Source organism: Mauremys reevesii, linkage group 6 (assembly GCF_016161935.1).
Source record: "Mauremys reevesii isolate NIE-2019 linkage group 6, ASM1616193v1, whole genome shotgun sequence".
Classification (NCBI taxonomy): Eukaryota; Metazoa; Chordata; order Testudines; family Geoemydidae; genus Mauremys; species Mauremys reevesii.
Window position 1 is genome coordinate 22,964,504 of NC_052628.1, and position 19,609 is coordinate 22,984,112.

At 44.6% G+C, this 19,609-nt stretch overlaps 1 protein-coding gene across 9 annotated transcripts in view; it reads right to left on the bottom strand.

Moving 5' to 3' along the window:
- ADAMTS12 (ADAM metallopeptidase with thrombospondin type 1 motif 12) overlaps positions 1-19,609 on the bottom strand; it is a 268,928-nt gene that overhangs the window by 212,701 nt on the left and 36,618 nt on the right. The window contains exon 1 of one of the 9 annotated variants that reach the window (XM_039545731.1): positions 10,014-10,122. The exons of the other annotated variants lie outside the window; for them this stretch is intronic. The gene's annotated coding sequence lies outside the window, so the exon portion shown is untranslated. Of the gene's footprint in view, positions 1-10,013; positions 10,123-19,609 lie in introns of those variants that run through there. 9 annotated transcript variants of the gene reach the window in all.

A 19,609-nucleotide genomic window follows, 5' to 3' on the forward strand; every position in this document is an offset into this window, starting at 1 on the left:
AACTCCAAGTCAAAAAAGCAATGGAAGAACAGCAGAGACTGTATCCTCTTGAAAGTCCAGTTTGTAACAATGTTGGTATGTTGTATAACTCTGAGCAGTTGTCTGGGGGTAACCAAATGTACCCCAACAATGCCACCTGTTATGTCAATGCTGTTACTGTGTGTTCAGTAGGGGGTGGCCCCATAAATTGTGCCAGTGCTATGTATGAGAGTGTAAAAGTCAATGGTAAAAGCTGTTTAGGGCAAACTATGGCTTCTAACATCACTCTTGTTAGAGCAGATCTGGTCAAAGAGGAAGATTATTTACCAAATCAGAGTGTGAATGTTGTGATCCTCTGTGAGTTTACTGTCCGTGTGCCTTTAGCCAGAATCCACCTTGAGTGGAATGGGGCTCAGCATGAAGTGATAGCTGGCGTCAGGAAGTTATTGCCTAAAGATCTTTTAATTGGGGAAAATGTTACAGCTTTGTTCAGTCCAGGTAGCCAGTTACAGGAGAGGAATGATCTTAAACCTGTGTCTATTGTGGGCAATGATTTGCCTGAGGAGGGTTGCTCCAAAGGTTTGTCTGTGCAAAAAAGCAGTATTTCTGGGAATGAAGTTTCTGAATGTCTGTCTGATGTCTCAGAAGTGAATCTGGAGTTAGATCAAGAGCAGAAAGATCTCATTGGTGAGGAAAATGTTTCTCAGGAGCAGTTTAAAGTAGATGGTCAGGTTAAATCCCTAACTGAGGAAGGAGAGGGTAAATTTGTAATGGGTAATGGATTGGTGGCTAGTGCAGCTTGTAGAAGTAAACCTGAAATGGGTAACTGTGATTTGCTAAAAGTAGCTCAGTGTAGTGAAAAGAGCAGCAGCTTATCTGTTGGGAGAGGCAATGTGCCTGGTAGGGAAAGTTTGCAGGAGACTAGGCAGCCTTGTGAGCTGATGGCTTTGTCTAATCAGCAATTTGGGAAGGGAGGGATAGTGGAAGATGAGTGTCCATATCCCTTACCTGTTTCCTGTGTGGAGAAATGTGACAGTGGAGGGAATGTGCCTGTGTCTGTCAGGAGTATTGACTTGCCTATAAAGGAAGCTACTCCAGTCTCCAAGCAGTTGTCTGTGAACAGCCCTGTGTGCTGGGACAAGGGAAGTAAAATCCCAAGCTGTGTGTCTGGTAAAGGAGAATGTGTCTCCGGCTCTTCTGTGTCTGTGGAGCAGACAGAAGGTGCCTGTCAGCCTGTAATGGTTGAGGGTGATTCAGTTGTCTCGAAGTTGGTTGTAAATACAGCTAAAGCCCAGGAAGGAATGGTCCTGAGTTTGTGTCTGCTGGGGGGAATGGCACTGTGACTAGGTTGCATCCAGTTAGTGTCATAGCAAAATCCCAGAGACCAGACAATTCCGGTGCTTGTAGTTTGCCAGTTGCTAATGTGTGGTTGGAAAAGGGTGCAGCAACTCTGTCTGATCAGGGTGATACCCCAGCCAGGGCACAAGGAGAGCATAAAGGTGATTTAATTGTGTTACCGACTGACAGTTTGACAACTTGTAGCAAGAAGGAAAAGATTCCTGAACTTGTTCATGGCCAAGGGAAGGAGACTACTTCTGACCTGTTATCTAGAAAGTCTGTAGCATCTGTGGTTGCTCAGGGAAGTGTTCCTTTAGAGCAAGCCCTAGGTGAAGAGGGGAAGGGCAGAATTTCTGAGAGGGGTGAATTGCTGCTTAGAGAAGCTCCTAGGAAAGGAATCCTCATGGTAGCCTGTGCAAGCAGTTTACTGCAACTGAAGGGTGTAAAGTGATTTAATCAAGAAAGTTTCAGTTCCTAACAGCCAGAAATTTTCTGTTGTGAATGGATCCACTGACTTTCCTTTTGAGAGATCCAGTGTGGGCAGCTTTGAAAAGGTCTCAGGTGGAGTAGAAGCTGTTAAGGAAGTTGAGCAGCCCTATAACCACCTGGCTGTGTGTGGCCAGCTTGTTGGTGGGGAGACAATGCTGTTGGGACAGGAATGTCTCCATGCTGAATCTGTAAGTGAGCAGTCGGTGCTTCAGGATCTGAGGACAGATTCAGTTACTGGTGTTTCAGGGCAGAACAGTTGTATGGCTAAATGCTTGAGGAGGCAGGGAGAGCAAGCCAGCTCTCACCCTCAGACTCTTTGGATTTGTGTGGTATCTCTGTAAGACAAAGTCCAGCCGTGGAATCCATAGCAGCTAAGAAGTTAAAAGCGAGTGTCTGTGTTGATGCGAATTACTTGGCTGGCAGGGAGAAGAAAGACTTGCTAATAGCTGTTAGCACAGAGGGCCCACCCCATCAGCCGGTGATCTCTGTTAAGCAAGAGAAATCAGGGTTTAGCCCGAAGAACAAGAAGGAAAGAGAAGACTGAATTTTGCAAAGGGAACCCACAGGTTAACCCTAAAATGCCCAAATTCCAATGGTATTGAGCCAAGGGTGTGGCATGACAAACATGATTGTAAATGGACACTTGCAATGAATTTGTTGTTATTGCTAATGCTAATTTTTGTAACTAATGTGTTGCTATGGCCAAGAACTGTAACAATGTACAATGTGCCTAATCTTTTGGAAAATCCCTTAAACATGTTGAAAGGAATACATGAAAACACACTTTATGTTAAAGGGCCTTGCTATACTGATGTTTCACAGTTAATGCATGTAAACAGTGTTGGAACTTTTCACAGGGGAAAATACATTCCAGACCTGATGTGCTGTATGAAAGGGGAAACTGAGGCACACTACCATATTGCTTTCATGGCTAAATGCCAAGATTCCTGTAATATGAACAACCTCTATATCTACATTGGTTTAATGTTATTTGGGTTCAAAATATTGGCCAGAACTGGTATGGATAAAGTAGCTATTTTCTTTAGCTCTTGGCAAGATCACATGAAACATACAGGAACCATGCTGCAAAAGCTAACCAAGTTATACCTTGAGTTTGTAAAGAGATCCATTCATGTTATTGAACATGACTTTGATAAACCATTTCGGTTATACCCTGGTGCGGCCTCTAGCCCAACACTAGCTGTAGTGAGACAGACCCAAGGAAAGGGGGCTCTTGGGATGCAGTCAGCGATGTTTTGTCATCCCTTCCTGCATCAATTTTGCGTTGGGGGTGTGACGTTATTGATATAAATGGGGACCATATAGAACATGGGTTGGAACCAAGGTCCTGTAGTGGCACCAAATCCTAAGTAAAGGGGGTCATATAAGGTGTCTAAGACCAGGTTATGGGTTGCTGGTTATAATTATGCTGTCTGTATGTCTGTATCATTGTTAGTTGAAGTTATGAATGTTGGCTCCATGCTGTCAGTATTTCAAGTTTGTGCTGTGCTTCTGGGGGAAGCCTCCCAGACAAGCTGGTGTTAGCTCTGCCTAGCCTATTTGATGGCCCATTAAGGACCATTAAGGACACAATGGACCCATGGAGAGAAGGCAGACACGCCTTGTGACTCAGCAAAGTATGCAGGGACTGGCCCATGTGACTCCAGACTCCATATTTTTGCTGTAAAATTCCACAGTGAAGACAAAGGGATTCTTACACCTGGAAAAGTCTATATAAGCCTAATGCCTCATCTCCATCTTGTCTTCAATCCTGCTTCTGACCTCTGGAGGGACTTTGCTGCAAACTGAAGCTCTACACCAGGGACTGAGGACCCATCCCAGCGGGGGATGTTCCAGAGACTTAATCTGAACCTGCAGTTTGCTCCAGCACTGCTGCAAGCCTGAACTAAGAACTTTGCCATTACTGTATGTAATTGATTCCATTTAACCAATTCTACCTCTCATCTCTACCTTTTTCCCTTTGTAAATAAACCTTTAGATTTTAGATTCTAAAGGATTGGCAACAGCGTGATTTGTGGGTAAGATCTGATGTGTATATTGACCTGGGTCTGGGGCTTGGTCCTTTGGGATTGAGAGAACCTTTTTCTTTATTGGGGTGTTGGTGTTCATAACCATTCATCCCCAGGACGAGGGCATTGGTGGTGATACTGGGAGACTGGAGTGTCTAAGGAAATTGCTTGTGTGACTTGTGGTTAGCCAGTGGGGTGAGACCAAAGTCCTTTTGTCTGGCTGGTTTGGTTTGCCTTAGAGGTGGAAAAACCCCAGCCTAGGGCTGTAACTGCCCTGTTTAAGCAATTGGTCCTGATTTGGCACTCTCAGTTGGGTCCCGCCAGAATCGCACTGTCACAGCATGTAAAAATGATAGAATACTTAGTTTGGAGGGAGAAAAAAAGAGCAGAAAAAAAATCCCAAAAGTATATAAAAGAAAAAAGTTGAAGTGCAGAAACCTGGTTGAAAAATTGAAAAATTCTGCAGAATTTTTTCTCATTTCTTGTCAAAATTTTGACATTTTCTTACTGTCTCTACTAATGAATATGAAGTTTTAAGCATGTGCACAGAGAGGAACTAGTTCCTTTCAAAGTGAGAGTTTTAGAATTAATGTTGTTAGGGGTGATGCTGTGCATTTCTACTATAATAATATTGCTTATTGGTTTGGTAATCAGCTTTGCAGCATGGATACTTTGGCATAGTGTGTAACAGATGAAGCAAGCCAGAGCTGACCTGCTTTGCTTTCAGTTACAAATAGCATGCCATTAGGGGCCATGTTTCTATACTTCTATATGCACAGGGAGATTCCACGAATTCTGTGATCTCCCAGTTCCTGGAAGTAAGTATTTACCACAGAGTCCAAGAACAAATGTACTGGATGAACTTTTGCTAGCTCCCTGCAGACATGAACGCATGTGTAGTATTTTAACCATTTTGTTAAATTAAGCTAAGGTGTGGAAGGTTTTAGAGCAGGGGTCGGCAACCTTTCAGAAGTGGTGTGCCAAGTCTTCATTTATTCACTCTAATTTAAGGTTTTGCGTGCCAGTAATACATTTTAACATTTTTAGAAGGCCTCTCTCTAAGTCTATATTATATAACTAAACTATTGTTGTATGTAAAGTAAATAAGGTTTTCAAAATGTTTAAGAAGCTTCATTTAAAATTAAATTAAAATGCAGATCTTATCAGTTTAGTGTGATCCTTGCCCTTGCTGAGTTTTTCAATGTCTGGCACGTATTTGAATACTTTAAGCTGCACACAGGCTTCTGAGTGACCAGTTGTTAGCCGGCTCCAAGAGGGACAGAGGACAGATTTCATGTCTGAAAAATACCTGTTCACACAGGTATGTGGATCCAAATGCTGAAAGCATTGCAAATGTAATTTTCTTCAAACAGTTAAATTTCACTGGCAGGGACATCCAGCTGGTCAGAATAGAGGCCCCACGATCTCTCTTGGTAGCTTCAAGTGCGCTCGGCAGATCCATAAACTTTGATGCCCACAATTCTGAGCTTTTTAACTGAATGAGCTGCATTTCAAAATCTTCAACATCCATCCACTGAAATACAGATAAATCCATGTAGGGTGACCAGATGTCCCGATTTTATAGGGACAGTCCCAATTTTGGGGTCTTTTTCTTATATAGGCTCCTATTGCCCCTCACCCCGTCCCGATTTTTCACATTTGCTCTCTGGTCACCCTAAATCCAAGTCGCGTTCGTTGAAGTTTTTGGGTTTAATTAGAAAAGAAAGCATAGGGCCAAATCGCTGGAAATCTTGAAATCTGTCAGAAAATTCTGATTCTAGTTCTTGCATGTACATTCCAATCTCACTGACACTGACAGTGCAACATGTCGATAGCTCTTTTATGTGTTGGAAGTAGCAGAAAGTCAAAGTTCGAATATCCCGAGAAAAAACTGCTAGTTTTACAACAAATGCCTTCCAGGCTTCATAAAGATCCAGAACCGTTTGCACTGCACCCTGGAGACAGAGGTTGAGTTCGTTTAGGTGAGTGGTAATGTCAGTTAGAAACATGAGCTTACACAGCCATTTGTCATCATTCAGTTCGGGGTAGTTTTGTCCTTTTTCTGACAAAAAGGCCTTGATTGCATCAAAAGAGTTTACGAAGCACACCAAAACCTTGCCACAACTTAGCCACCGAATGTTGCTGTGAAGTGGAATGTTGTTATAAGCACTGTCCATCTCTTCTAGCAGTGCTTGAAACTATCTGTGAGTCAAAGCCGATCAAGCAACAAGGAAATTCACAATTCGCACCACTGTATTCATCACATTATTAAGCTCTGAATTAGAAATTTTAGCACACAGGTTTTCTTGATGGATGATACAATGGAATTTGACTGTCAGGCGGCCAATTTGATCTTCAAGTAACTTTACAAATCCCTTCCATTTTCTGACCAGGGCAGGAGTACCATCTGTTGTCATACAAAATATTTTTCTGATGTCAACTCCTCGTTCTTCAAAATGGTTTACGAAACTTTCCACTATTTCTTCCCCCCTTTGTTGTGCCATGCAGCAGTTTTAGGCAACAAAGTTCCTCCTGGATTTCATCGGAAGCACAATATCTTGCAACAACTGCCAAACGTGGAACGTTGTTTATATCCATGCTCTCATCAACTGCAACGCTAAACACTGCTGTGTCTTTTAATGCTGTCGTCTGCTTTTTGTTAACGTTTTCTGCCATTTCACTTATGCATCTCTCAACTGTTCTGGCAGAGACAGGCAGTTTTTTTTATTTTAGATATGATCGTATCTTTATTTGGCAAATCACTGAACAAAACCTCCGAACTGCTGAGAAAAACTTCTTTTATATACTCCCCATCTGTAAACGGCTTTCCGTTTGTTGCAATGCACTGTGCAATCTTGTAACTTCCTTCTGTAGCTTGATTTTTACTTACACTTAAGCATTTAAAAACACTGCTTTGCTTCTCATATCCTGCTACTGCCTTTTTGATTGATTCAGTCTTGTCTGCTTTGTCAAGAAAGGTTTTCTCGTTCTTCGTTTCAAAATGTGGAACACTTGATGTGCGACAAACAACACTTTCACAACGGAAAGCACAGACAGCACAGTCCTTCTTTTGAATACATCCAAATGTATCTGTCCAAGAAGGCTGAAATAAATGGACACCTAACTTTGCTTTCTTAGGAGCTGACATTTTGTCAAATGTACCCCTCAACTCACAGTGGGGAAAAATATGGCGACAGAGGGCACGCACAATGTCAAATGCAGTGCGCTGTTCCACGTGGCCTGATATAAGCAGCAAATCAGGACTTAAAAATATCCCAGTGGCGCTGGAACAATTTTTAAGGTGGGGTGCTGAGCTGCACCCCCACTTGTCCCTGTCTGCACCCCTCACTGCCCCAAGCTGGGGCCAGTAGGCCACAGCTGGGGACGGCTACAGAGCACCGGGCTGAGGGCAGGAGCAGAGCCCCAGGCTGGCGGCTGGTATCCCAGGCCGGCAACAGGCTGAGCGGGGCCGACAGCCGGGACTCCTGCTGGCAGGGAGCCGGCGGCCAGAACCCCAGACCAGCAGCGGGGTGAGCGGGGCTGGCGGCTGGTATTCCAAGCCAGCAGTGGGCTGAGAGGGGCCAGCGGCCGGGACCCCGGCTGGCAGGGGGCCGGCAGCTGGTATCCCAGGCCAACAGTGAGCTGAGTGGGGCCAGTGGCCGGGACCCCGTCTGGCAGGGGACCAGCAGACAGAACCCCAGACCGGCAGCGGGCTAAGCGGCTCAGCCCACTGCCAGTCTGGGGTCCCATCTGCCAGTCTCTGCCAGCCGGGGTCCTGGCCACCGGCCCCACTCAGCCCGCTGCCAGCCTGGGGTTCCGTCCATCCAGGTCGGCAGTGGGCTAAGCGGGGCCAGAGGCCGGGACCCCGGCTGGCAGGGAGCCAGTAGACAGAACCCCCCCCCAGGCCGGCAACAGAGTGCCACTGAAAATCAGCTCGCGTGCCGCCTTTGGTACACCCACCATAGGTTGCTGACCCCGCTTTAGAGTCAGAATAGATGAAGCGACCATTATTTGAACTTATAATTACTGTAAGACACCCAGAAATCACAGACATTTTTAGCTTTAATAAGTTATTTTAGGGAGTAAAAAACTGGAGAAAGTACTGCCCAAACAATCATGAATTCTATTTTTCTGTATGCAACACAGAAAAATCAGTCAAAAGCTGTGTATATTCTTGGTGTATAGTATCAGAGGGGTAGCCGTGTTAGTCTGGATCTGTAAAAGCAGCAAAGAGTCCTGTGGCACCTTATAGACTAACAGACGTTTTGAAGCATGAGCTTTTGTGGGTGAATACCCACTTTGTCTCCAGGGGCAAGTATATATACGCAAGCAAGAAGCAGGCTAGAGATAACGAGGTTAGTTCAATCAGGGAGGATGAGGCCCTCTTCTAGAAGCTGAAGTGTGAAAACCAAGGGAGGAGAAACTGGTTTTGTAGTTGGCTAGCCATTCACAGTCTTTGTTTAATCCTGAGCTGATGGTGTCAAATTTGCGGATGAACTGAAGCTCAGCAGTTTCTCTTTGAAGTCTGGTCCTGAAGTTTTTTTGCTGCAGGATGGCCACCTTAAGATCTGCTATGGTGTGGCCAGGGAGGTTGAAGTGTTCTCCTACAGGTTTTTGTATATTGCCATTCCTAATATCTGATTTGTGTCCATTTATCCTTTTCCGTAGAGACTGTCCAGTTTGGCCGATGTACACAGCAGAGGGGCATTGCTGGCATATGATGGCGTATATTACATTGGTGGACGTGCAGGTAAATGAACCGGTGATGGTGTGGCTGATCTGGTTAGGTCCTGTGATGGTGTCGCTGGTGTAGATATGTGGGCAGAGTTGGCATCAAGGTTTGTTGCATGGATTGGTTCCTGAGTTAGAGTTACTATGGTGCAGTGTGCAGTTACTGGTGAGAATATGCTTCAGGTTGGCAGGTTGTCTGTGGGCGAGGACTGGTCTGCCACCCAAGGCCTGTGAAAGTGTGGGATCATTGTCCGGGACGGGTTGTAGATCCCTGATGATGCGCTGGAGGGGTTTTAGCTGGGGACTGTATGTGATGGCCAGTGGAGTCCTGTTGGTTTCTTTCTTGGGTTTGTCTTGCAGTAGGAGGCTTCTGGGTACACGTCTGGCTCTGTTGATCTGTTTCCTTATTTCCTCGTGCGGGTATTGTAGTTTTGAGAATGCTTGGTGGAGATTTTGTAGGTGTTGGTCTCTGTCTGAGAGGTTAGAGCAGATGCGGTTGTACCTCAGTGCTTGGCTGTAGACAATGGATCGTGTGGTGTGCCCGGGATGGAAGCTGGAGGCATGAAGGTAGGCATAGCGGTCGGTAGGTTTTCAGTATAGGGTGGTGTTAATGTGACCATCGCTTATTTGCACCGTGGTGTCTAGGAAGTGGACCTCCCGTGTAGATTGGTCCAGGCTGAGGTTGATGGTGGGGTGGAAGCTGTTGAAATCGTGGTGGAATTTTTCCAGAGTCTCCTTCCCATGGGTCCAGATGATGAAGATGTCATCAATGTAGTGTAGGCAGAGAAGGGGCGTGAGTGGACGAGAGCTGAGGAAGCGTTGTTCCAGGTCAGCCATAAAAAAGTTGGCATATTTTGGGGCCATGCGGGTGCCCATAGTGGTGCCACTGATCTGGAACTCATGCTTTAAAATGTCTGTTAGTCTATAAGGTGCCACAGGACTCTTTGCTGCTCCTTGGTGTACACTTTCCTGTTCTATCCATACAGCAATGATTTACCCACCCTTCTGTCTGGAATCAAGCTCTTACTTTAGTTAATTTGGGTATGATCCCCCTTTCCAGACTTTTCTGCCTGATTCTGAAGGCATGAACCATCAATGCACATGAACCCCTGCATTGGCACAGACGAGCACTGAAAAGGGGCAGGGATCCAAGAGTGCAAAGCAGTTTGCAGAAATGGGGCCAAAATGTAACTGACACAAGCACAAGAATTTGATCCTATTTCCTGTCTACAAAACCAAGAACATAACATTAGATAACTGTGGCTGTTATTTTCGCTCTCTTATTGTTTGGTGTGGAGTCCATTGGAATTTTTCTATTTTTGTTTTTTAAAAACTGAAATCCAAGAGGTGAAATGCCACCAAGACAGAGAGGAAATCTTGATAACATGCTGTACAAATAGCAGTGGATGAGAACATGACAATAGCTCTGCTTCTGCTTTCACTTACCTAAGCCAAAATCCACTAATGCTTGCATTTGTTCAGGCCAACTTCCACAGAGACTTATTTGCCTGTAAATTAGATGAGATCCCAAGAAACAACAGAAAAGCCCTGCTTTGCATAGATAAGAGAAGCTACAAAGGGGTGCCCTTCTGGAAGAGACTGAAATCATACTTAAGGCATTTTGGATTTGGGTGTTTTTTTTTCGGGGGCGGGGAGAGAAGAGGTGGAGATAGGAGGACACCATAAATAGAGATGGTGGGAAAATGGATTTCTCCCTTCCCTCCCCAAACAGACACACACAGAGAATTTTCTGCAAGAAAAATCTCTTTTGAAACTTTAGCCAAAAAAAAATTATTCCCTATGGAAATTTTCTAAATGAAGTGACAAAAATTGTCATTTCATTTTGAAGATACATTTCAAAATGAAAATGTTTTTTGTGTTGACTTCAAATGACATTTTGTTGTGTTTTTAAATAAATATTTCTTTAAAAAAAAACAAAAAAAACTTTTGGGTCCCCTAACTGCCCTTTTAGCCCCCCCTCCCTTTTTTTCCTCTTGGAAAAGGAGGAAAAAAGAGTTTAAAAAAAAAGTGTGGCAGAATGGGAAAACGCCAGTTTCTTTACCTTTTACTTGTTTGTGGTAATTGTAAAAGGTGTGAAAAGTGGGGGTTTTCCCACTTTCTGATTGTTGTCTAAATTTTGCCAGTTGGAACACAGTGTATTGGAAAGTGGATGGAAAAAACAGCTTTTAAACAAAAACTAATTTTTGGGGGGAGTGAGGTATGAAATTTTTAAAATGAAAGTTTCAATAACTGAAAAAAAAAAAGGCCACAAAAATTCATTTTCAATGAAACTCTGACAGAAAACTTTTTGTCAGCAACATTTTAACCAGCTCTAACCAGGTGCTATATAAATTTGGATTTAGGTTATGAGGAAAATGAAAACCTCATAAATAAGGGTAAAATAAGAATCGCTTTCCTGAAGTGCAAAGAGACAACCAAACTGAAAAAGATGGTAAATAATATCACTGCTTACTTCTTATGTCAATCAGCTGAATAAAATAAATTAAAGTCAATAATGATAAAAGAGTATATTCTTCTCCAAAGCTTATCAAATCTCCTAGGATATCACTGTGTATTTAACCTGAGGGTTTCTAGTATTTGTAGGAAAGAGATCAAACATCTCAAATTATCTAAAACAAAATTAAATTTAAAAAACCCTTAGGCTAATATAATTGTATTAAAATGACAAAGCTTCATACTACTCCATTTATATTGCTAATGATGAGGAATATATTTATTTCAAATTTCTTTGATACAATGTTAAACTGAGGACTTTAGCTAAGGATGTCCATTCTCCAAAAAAAGAGATAATGTGACCATGAGATTCCACTAAAGTAAATGGAGTTACTTAGCTGAAGCTGAGTAGACTTTAGCTTGGAATGATTTCCTCTGGGTCATCAGTAGTGTGCAACAGATCTGGAGTAGTGTGGAACAGATTCGGAGCAGTCTGTGTGGGAGTCCCTTCTCCTCCAGTGCAATTCGGATTAGTGGAAATTCCATAGATGTGTATCAAAAGGAGACAACAGGTGAGTTGGGCAGAGCATGGAAGAGATCTGAAACTCATTGGCAATTGGACGCCAAAAGGCTGCTACACCGGGAACTTACATCAGCATATCACACCTCTCAGGAGTATGAAAAATCCACACCCCTGAGCGACATAACTATACTGACTTAATCCCTGGTGTAGACAGCCGCAGGCTGATGGAAGAATTCTTCCCTCAACCTACCTGCCGCCTTTCAGGGAGGTGGCTCACTGACGCCCACGGGAGAGCCACTACCGTTGGTGTAGGTAATGTCTACACTGAAGCACTACAGCGGCACAGCTACTTGCTTTCTGCCTTTGAAAATCTCCCCTCAGAGCTCCTTTAGGCCTGGTCTACACTAGAATATTAGGTCAGTTTAACTATGTTGGTCAGGGATTTGAAAAAATCCACACCCCTGAGCAGCCTAGTTAAACCAACCCAAGTCCCCATGTAGACCACACTAGGTTGACAAAAGAATTCTTCTGTTGACCTAGCTACTACCTCTCATGGAGGCAGATGACCTATGCCAATGGGAGAATCACTTCCGTCGGCATAGGAAGTGTCTGCACTGAAGTGCTGCAGCGGTGCAGCTTTGCTGCCATAGGGTTTTAAGTGTGAACAAACCCTTAGTGTTTTGGACTTAATTAACTGAATAATGAGTAGGAAAAGAAAGGTGGATTCTTAAACTACAGAGTGTCGGTTCCATGCCATTTCCTAATCTGCATTTTGGGTTGTTTGTTTACATTTTCCTTTCATAATATTTGGATTCTATAGCAAATAATGTACAACAAAAACAGAAATAAAGCACTGCCTGCCTTATGGCCAGGAAAAGTTACATGCACCAAACTATATTTCTAGGCTTCAAACTGGCCAACAGCACAGAATTATCAGCCTTAACATTTGTAATTGAGTGTTTGATACTTGAATTTCTCCTTTTTGAATTGCAAATTCACAACAGCGAAGGCTCGGTGTGATCAAAACATAATGTATATCACATTTCTGTTCAGCCTGAAAGCCAGCCCATCAATGGAAGTGACTTGGTTTGCTTTATTTCAGCAGGCCATGGAATTAAAATGAGCAGATCCAGGCCGGAAATGTGACACTGAACTAAACGTATGTGTACTTTAATTTCACTAACTTAAAAACAGCGACACGAGAATGAATTTAGCTCATAGTCTCTGGATAACTGGCACCTAGGAGCAAAAAAGTGTCACAACACTGTTCTTATATTGCTCTGCCCTATTTTCTTTAGGGAGAAATACCTTAGCTAGCATGCCTTCTTGCTTTTGCTTAGTAAATCTAGAGCTAATTAAATAGAAGGTACAAGATTGACAGTCTTGGAAATGAAGGAGGGGTTTGGAGTGGATGTCTGATGTGGGGGGTGAGGGTGTTGTTGCTGTTGTTGGGTTTTTTGTTTATTTATTTGTACACTTGGTTCTTTTGTATCCACAGAATAGGTGCAACATGGATAGTGACATTGGTTGAGCAGTATGGAAGAAGTTGCAAGGTACTTCAATCCCATCCTGGAAGGACCACATCTATGGGAGAGAAGGTGCTTCAGTCTCCAAGCCCTTTCCAATACGTGGCCTCTATACGGAGTACCAAAGGGTGCCAGACTATGCTTTTTGTGTCAATGGTGGGTTCTTAGGATGTTCCATCTGAGGCCTCCACTGTGGGTCAGCTCTGGCAGGACAGAACCTGAGCCAGCAATCCAGCTACACTAATTTCTACACATTGCTTCTTGCTAGTTTTCTTAATCCTTTTTTTCCATTTTACATTAGCATGATCAAATCTACTGGGTAGCTTCCAGTGAGGAATTTTCCTGCACATTCCATTTTTATCTATGTCTCATGTGCTGTATGATTTTAGCCATTAAGTGCTCATTAATGCTATAAAGACAATTCTCTTTGACTGCATCATACTCTAAGGATGTATCCCCCTCAGAGCATCTCCCAGAGGCAAACTGCCCTGAAAGAGAGCCTATATGTATGGTGGAGAAAGCTGATCATACGCTCAGCTAATGGGGCAGAACTAGCTCCAGCAGGGAAGCATATTAATAACAACCCCCCAGGGCACACTGAAATTATTCTCAATCCACCACCACTCAGGGAGCTGGTACAAGTCAGCAATGCTCATTTACATATTTTTAGAGGAAGTACAAGAATCAACTAGGACCACCAGTTTTCTAAAATGCCCCTTCTCAGCTAACCCCACCGGGAGGCACCTGCCATACATCTTCTCCCCCATGGCCCCCTTCCAACAAGGTTGCTCCGCCTCCCTCTTCCCCCACTCCACAAAGGATCCCATTATTCACATTCTTTCCATTTCCCTACTATTTAAAAGGAGAAAAGCCTGCTTTATTGCAGAGGTGATGGTTTAGGGCATCTGTCTATGTACAATTCATGAATTCTGTTTCCCATTATGAACTCTCCGTAGGTATCTATATCAAACTTCATTTTGATTGTTAGGTAGGAATGTGCTTTCCTTTTCCCCTCTATCTTGGACTGGAATTCCAAGTGGTATTGACACAGGGATCACAATGGAGGGTCATCTAACCTTGATGGGCTTCTATGCAAATGATTGGAACCCTAGGTCAGTGAGCTGGCTACCACCCAGAAGAGCTAGTCTACCCAGGTAGGCTGGTAACTACAGAACTGATCACCTGATGGGGATTTTGACCAGGTAGCTCACCTGACAATGGGGACTGGAAGTCTTTGACAGGAAGGTGCTCTCAGCTGTCATTTTAGAGAGGGAGAAAAGAAACCAGAAGGCTGAGGTGAACAGGAGGAAAGAAGGAGAGGGGCTTCAGCAGAATCCTGGACTCCCTGAACAGACACTGACCAAATCCCAAAGGGCTCTGGGAGTGCTGAGAAAACTGAGGCAAGTATTTGCTTGCAGTCCGTGTTGTTTTCCCACAAATCTGTACATCTCTTGTGCTGCCTATGACTAAAGTGCGATTGGTTCAGAATTTTTTTTACAAAATCTGTGTTCTTGCTTTAACTACCATCAAGAAGGCTGAGGTGTTTTGCTGGGGGTGCAGGCTCTGGGGCTAGGGATGAGGGGTTTGGGGTGGAGGAGGGGACTCCAGGTTTGGGGGGGGGCTCAGGGCTTGGTCAGACACTTGGGGCTCAGGGTTGGGGTGCAGACTTACCTCAGGTGGCTCCCAGTCAGCGGCGCAGTGGGGCTAAGGCAGGCTCCTTTAATTAACAAAAGTTAATTGTAACCAAATACTTAACACAATTAATATTAACAAGGTGAAAGGAACATAAGTCAAAATATGGAAAGAACAGGCTAAAGAATATTCAAATAAGTTTAGGGTTGCCAACTTTCTAATCACACAAAAGCAAACACCATAGCCCCGTCCCTTCTCTGAGGCCCTGCCCTCCACCCCCAGCTCACTACATTCCCCCTCCCTCGGTGGCTCACTCTCCCCCACCCTCACTCACTTTCACTGGGCTGGGGCACGGGATTGGGGTGCAGGAGGGGGTAAGGACTCTAACTAGGGGTACAGGCTCCAGGATGGGGCCAGAAATGAGGGGTTCAGGGAGCAGAAGGGACCTCCAGGCTGGGGCAAGATTTGGGGTGCGGGAGGGGGATAGGTCTCTGGCTGAGGGTGCAGGCTGTGGGGTGGGGCTAGGGATGAGGGGTGCAGTAGGGGGCTCCAGGCTGGGAGGGTGGGGCTGAGGGATTTGGAGTGAGGGAGGAGGCTGCAGGTTGAGGCAGGGGGTTCAGGTGCAGGAGGGGGTATGGGCTCTGGGCTGGGGTACAGGCTCTGCAGTAGGTCCGTAGATGATGGGTTTGGGGTGCAGGAGGGGGCTCCAGGCTAGGGGGAGGAGCCAAGGGATTTGGAATGCAGGAGGGGGCTGCAGGTTGAGGCAGTGGTAGGGGTTCAGGAGGGGGTACAAGCTCTGGGCTGGGGGTGCGGGCTCTGGGGCTAGGGATGAGGGGTTTGGGGTGGAGGAGGGAACTCCAGGTTTGGGGGGGCTCAGGGCTGGGTCAGACACTTGGGGCTCAGGGTTGGGGTGCAGACTTACCTCAGGTGGCTCCCAGTCAGCGGCGCAGTGGGGCTAAGGCAGGCTCCCTGCTTCTCCTGGCCCTATGCTGTGCCCCAAAAGCGGCCAGCAGGTCCAGTTCCTAGGCGGGGGGCCAGGAGGTGTCGTGTGTTGCTCTCGCCCACAGGCACCGCCCCCCAGCTCCCATTGGCCGTGGTTCCTGGCCAATGGGAGTGCAAAGCCAGTGCTCGGGAGGGGGGCAGTGCATGGAACCTTCTCCTCCCCTCCTGCCCCGCCTAGGAGCTGGACCTGCTGGCCGCTTCCAGGACAAGTAAGGAGTAACCTAACTTTCCCCGTAGCACCACCGACCGGACTTTTAACAGCCCAGTTGGCAGTGCTGATTGGAGCTGCCAGGGTCCCTTTTCGACCGGGCATTCCGGTCAAAAACCAGACACCTGGCAACCCTAGATATGTTAGATGTATTCAAGTAAGCAGGCTCTAATGAAATTAACCCTATGTATCTTAAGGAAGTAGCTGAAGCAATCTCAGAATCATTAAAAGCTATCTTTGAGAACTCAGGGAGTACAAGTGAGGTCCAGAAGACTGGAGAAGGGCAAACACAACACCTATCTTTAAAAAAAGGGAACAAAGAAGACCTGGGAAATGACAGACCACTCACCCTAACTTCGATATCTAGAAAGATACTGGAACAAATTATTAAACAATCAGTTTGTGAGCAGCTAGAGGATAATGGAATTACAAAACAGCCAGCATGGATTTGTCAAGAACAAATCTTTCCAAACCAACCTAACTTCTTTCTTTGACAGGGTTACTGGCCTAGTGGATGGGGGGACCTGTAGATGTCACATTTTAGTAAGGCTTTTGACACAGTCCCACAAGATATTCTGATAAGATAACTGGGGAATGTGGTGTAAATAAAATTACTATAAGGTGGATGCAAAACTGTCTGAAAGACTGTACTCAAACAATAGCTTCCAGTGGTTTACTATCAAACTGGTGGAACCTATCCAGTCAGGTCCAGCAGGGGTCTGTCCTGTGTCTGGAACTATTCAATATTTTCATTAATGACTTGGATAATGGAGTGAAGAGTATGCCTTTAAATTTGCAGATGACACCAAGCAGGGAAGGTTGCTAGCACTTGCTAGGACAAGAGTAAAATTCAAAATGACCTTGACAAATTGGAGTACTCATCTGAAATCAACAAGATGAAATTCATTAAAGACAAGTACTACACTTGGGAAGGAAAAAATCAAATGCACAACTACAAAATGGGAAATAAGTGGCTAGGCATCAGTACTGCTGAAAAGGATCTGGGGATTATATGGATCACAAATTGAATACAAGCCAACAATATGATGCAGTTGCAAAAAAAAGATATCATTCTAGAGTATATTAAAAGTAACTATCCCCCTCTACCTAGGGTGACCAGACAGCAAATGTGAAAAATTGGGCCCGGGGGGGGGGGGGTAAATAGGATCCTATGTAAGAAAAAGTCCCAAAAATCAGGACTGTCCCTATAAAATCAGGCCATCTGGTCACCCTACCTCTACCTGGCACTGATGAAGTCTCAGCTGGTGTACTTTGTCCAATTTTGGGTGCCACACTTTAGGAAAGATGTGGACAAAGTGGAGAGTCCAGAGGAGAGCAACAAAAGTTATCAAAAGTTTAGAAAACCTGACCTATGAAGAAAGGGTAAAAATACTGAGCATGAGAAAAGAAGACTCAGGGGGAACCTGGTTATAGTTTTCAGATATGTGAAGAGCTGTTATAAAGAGGAGAACAACTGATTACCGTCCTTGTTTCTTCACGGCAGGATGGGAAGTAATGGGCTTAATCTGCAGCAAGGGAAATTTAGATTAAATGTTAGGAAAAACTTTCTAACTATTAGGGTAGTTAAGCTCTGGACTAGGTTTCCAAGAAAGGTTGTGGAATCCCTGTCACTAGAGGTTTTCAAGAACAGGATGGACACATACTTGCCAGGGATGGTCTAGGTTTACTTGGTCCTGCCTCAGCACAGTGGGCTGAACTAGATGGCCTCTCAAGGTCTATTTCAGCCCTATACTTTTATGATTCCATGATCATGGGTCCCTGAAGGGTTAAATTGTAAACCAGAGTGTCCACAACGTGGAGCTCTCAGAAAGGAAGTTTTTAAACTCCTGGGTTGTCTTTGGGAGAGCCAGGGGGTCAGAACCAATCCTGGGATCCTGGGGCAGCTGGCCCATTTCCAGGAGGGGTACCAGACAGAATTTGTGCCAAGGGAGTATACCAGAGAGGCCAAAGAAAGAGATGGTGACTGAAGTCTGCCTAGATAAAGGGAAGCTTAAAAGCACACGGGTCAGGATGTGGGTCAAAGACGACAGCCTGGTGAGTGTTCAGTAGGGAGACTTCATGCCCTCAACTCAAGCACTCTGGCCACCTAAGAGACACCACAGGCAAGAAGTGCCACATGTAACCCATTGATGAGTGTATGTTACAGGGTCCCATCTGTGTTTGATCCCCAGAAGATACGAGTCTATTACAGCACCAGTTAGGGGCTTCTCGCTCTTTAGCTCAACATGTAGCAGCTTATGGTTTTGGGTCTGGAGGTTCCCAATTCACTCCCTGGTGTATCAGCCAACACACAACCACACTACTTGCACTTCCCTAGAATTAGCTCTGCTATTGAAGTAAAATGGTGTGTCTGGCAGAGCGTCAGTCTACATTGAACCACATGCTGGATGGACAGGATAGTGAGGCATCACAGAAAACAATCTGTGGTAGGTATAGACACCTGTTGGCTGGCCACTTGTTTTCAAGTACTCCCTCTCCAAACATCCAGCAGCTAATTAGTCTTTCCTTATTTTTAAAGTAACAGGTTTTATAAGGCAACATCTATCACTTACACTATTTTCTTTTGCAGCGCTGTCAACTACAGTATTTTTAAATTTCCTGAGGTATTCAGTTATGCCCATTAGTGGCTACTGGCTGCTATTTTTCTTGCTAATATAAAGTCAGGCTTCCCTGTGAAGAGAGAAACGGATAAGGATTTCACAGGAGTCCCCTGCTGCGGAACAGTCTGTGGCAGGAAAGCATAGACGACGGCTGAATTCTACAAGATAGAAATGCGCAGTGCAGACAGATTGTGTAATATGCTGATCTGTAAACATGTGAGAGGGGCACTTGAAATCACTCCTCCGAGACATGTGTCTGAATTAAAGTCTAGCCATTGGTTAGATGCAACTTTCAGGTCCCACGGTAGACTGTCCCAGAGGCTTGAGAAGCTGAAAGCATCCTGGCCCGACTGATAAATGAAGTGCATTTTTGCCTTGAGGTAAGGTATCTTATTAGTCCCTAGGGACAGAGACCAATACCATATATACAGCACTGTAAAAAGAGAGAAAATCCTGTCACCATTGAAACTGATGTGAATTCCGCTATTAATTTCAATGGAGCCAGGATTTCATCAAAGAATTCCACCCTTTCAGTGATGCATCACTGATTTTGCTACTGGTAGCCCTCACAGTTCTTGAGGTACAGTTAAAAATCACAAAATTCTGATTGCCATCTCACCTCCTTCCACCCTCTTCAATTTCAACCTGATTTTGAGCTATTTTGATAACCTTTCTAGCCAAAATCTTCTAATGCCAGCTGTCAAATGGTACCAAACAAATCTATTACCCTAGAAATTCAAGAGAATGTTGGCTGCTAACACATAGGAATTAAAGGCAGTGGGCAGCAGGAATCAGCGGCCTCATATTACAGTCTCAGTCACCTAATTTATTAGCAATAGGGTTGGTTATATTTCAACGTTATTGAAAATGAACTTCACAGGTGTTTTACAAAACTTAAAGCATTTTATATTAGTTCCTCAGGTGGTGATTCCCTTTCTCAACACACTATGAAAGGCCAATTGAGCCCCATGCTGCTGCTGTTATCAATCATTTTCTGTTTTCACATTCAAAAGAACAATAGCAGCTCCTCTTGGGCATGCAGACGGGCATTGCTATGAAGTTAGCAGAGCACTAAA